Source organism: Schistocerca cancellata, chromosome 3, assembly GCF_023864275.1.
Source record: "Schistocerca cancellata isolate TAMUIC-IGC-003103 chromosome 3, iqSchCanc2.1, whole genome shotgun sequence".
Classification (NCBI taxonomy): domain Eukaryota; kingdom Metazoa; phylum Arthropoda; class Insecta; order Orthoptera; family Acrididae; genus Schistocerca; species Schistocerca cancellata.
This window is the reverse complement of record NC_064628.1, coordinates 911495259-911497674: the sequence shown is the minus strand read 5'-3', so window position 1 is coordinate 911497674 and position 2416 is coordinate 911495259. Positions and strand designations below refer to the sequence as shown.

Sequence of the window (2416 nt, the reverse complement as noted above, 5' to 3'; positions counted from 1 at the left end):
CTTCTATTCTCTTCTTATCCAAACTATTTACCGTCCATGTTTCACTTCCATACATGGCTACACTCCATACAAATACTTTCAGAAATGACTTCCTGACACTTAAATCTCTACTCGATGTTAACAAATTTCTCTTCTTCAGAAACGCTTTCCTTGCCATTGCCAGTCTACATTTTATATCCTCTCTACTTCGACCATCATCAGTTATTTTGCTCCCCAAATAGCATGACTCATTTACTACTTTAAGTGTCTCATTTTCTAATCTAATTCCCTCAGCATCACCCGAGTTAATTCGACTACATTCCATTATCCTCGTTTTGCTTTTGTTGATGTTCATCTTATATCCTCACTTCAAGACACCATCCATTCTGTTCAACTGCTCTTCCAAGTCCTTTGCTGTCTCTGACAGAATTACAATGTCATCGGCGAACCTCAAAGTTTTTATTTCTTCTCCATGGATTTTAATACCTACTCCGAACTTTTATTTTGTCTCCTTCACTGCTTGCTCAATATAAGGATTGAATAACATCGGGGAGAGGCTACAACCCTGTCTTACTCCCTTCCCAACCACTGCTTCCCTTTCATGTCCCTCGACTCTTATAACTGCCACCTGGTTTCTATACAAATTGTAAATAGCCTTTCGCTCCCTGTATTTTACCCCTGCCACCTTTAGAATTTGAAAGAGAGTATTCCAGTCAACATTGTCAAAAGCTTTCTCTAAGTCTACAAATGCTAGAAACGTAGGTTTGCCTTTCCTTCATCTTTCTTCTAAGATAAGTCGTAAGGTCAGTATTGCCTCACGTGTTCCAGTATTTCTACGGAATCCAAACTGATCTTCCCCGAGGTCGGCTTCTACTAGTTTTTTCCATTCGTCTGTAAAGAATTCGTGTTAGTATTTTGCAGCTGTGGCTTATTAAACTGATTGTTCGGTAATTTTCACATTTCAGTTCATAATTGTTTCAAACTGCATCGTTCATCCCATGTGCTACAAAAACATATCCGCACACAGATCCATAGAATTCTGGAATATGTTTTACGCCCACGTGTTATGAACTATCTGGAGACCGAAAATCTCCTCTCAACGAATTAACGCGGTTTCCGCAAGTAAAGAAAAGCCAGTTCGATCTGTTGATCCACGAGACTTAGAAGGCAGTGGATTGCGTCACCGAGTTTGATGCAGTGTACCTTGACTTCTGGAAGGCGTTCGACACAGTCCGCTCTTTTGCCTAATGAACAAAGTACGAGCTTACGGAATATCGGGCCTCCATTGCTAGTGGCATGCAGAGTTCCTCGAAACTAAAACACAGCGCGCAGTTCGTAAAGGAGAACAATCTTCAGACGTAAAAGTAGCTCCGGGCATATCCCAAGAGTGTGTCGTAATTGTTGTGGACTGACAAGACAGCCAGTCCACAGTGACGGGTAACCGAAAGGCACGCGTTTACAAATGCCGGCTGGCGTTAGTTCTGAAACAGGATACGTAATGAATGCTATAAAGAAAAGTACGTAGCTGCTGGAATACTTAACTTTAATCCATCATTTGTATACAGCATTCTTGATGATACAAGTGAGACTCTCTCTAGAAATGGTTAATGGCGCCTTGCTAGGTCGTAGCCATGGACTTAGCTGAAGGCTATTCTAACTATCTCTCGACAAATGAGAGAAAGGCTTCGTCAGTGTAGTCGCTAGCAAAGTCGTCCGTACAGCTGGGACGAGTCCTAGTACGTCTCTCTAGACCTGCCGTGTGGTGGCGCTCGGTCTGCAATTACTGACAGTGGCGACACGCGGGTTCGACATGTACTAATGCACCGCGGCCGATTTAAAGCTACCACCTAGCAAGTGTTGTGTCTGGCTGTGACACCACAGTAATACCATTAAAAACTAAAACTAAACTCCTCCCGAACAGGCCATGAAGACCCAACGGTACTGACCGGACGCCGTGTCATCCCCAGCTCACAGGCGTCACTGGATGTGGATGTGGAGGGGCGTGTGGTCAGCACACAGCTCTCCCGGCCGTATGTCAGTTTCCGAGACCGGAGCCGCTACTTCTCAATCAAGTAGCTCCTCAGTTTGCCTCACAAGGGCTGAGTGCTCCCCGCTTGCCAACAGCGCTCGGCATACCGGATAGTCACCCATCCAAGTTCTAGCCCTGCCCGACAGCGGTTAACTTCGGTGATCTGACGGGAACCGATGTTACCACTGCGGCAAGGCCATTGGCCGTAAGACCATTACTGTTCACTAAATATAAAAATGACCTAGTGGATAACGTATGAAGCTTCAAGAGGCTCTTCCAGGAAGATACTGTTACACCCATCAGTCCAGTCAGTCCAAAACGTTTCGAGACTGTATTAATAACAAAACAGAGAAACGTTAAGGTGGTGGCTTTAATGCTCCAGATCTTCTACATAGTCTCCCCCCATTT

General features: G+C 44.6%; 1 pseudogene; it reads right to left on the bottom strand.

The window, feature by feature from the left end:
- Positions 1-2094: 2094 nt before the first annotated feature.
- On the bottom strand, positions 2095-2212 carry LOC126177472 (5S ribosomal RNA; annotated as a pseudogene).
- Positions 2213-2416: the final 204 nt, after the last annotated feature.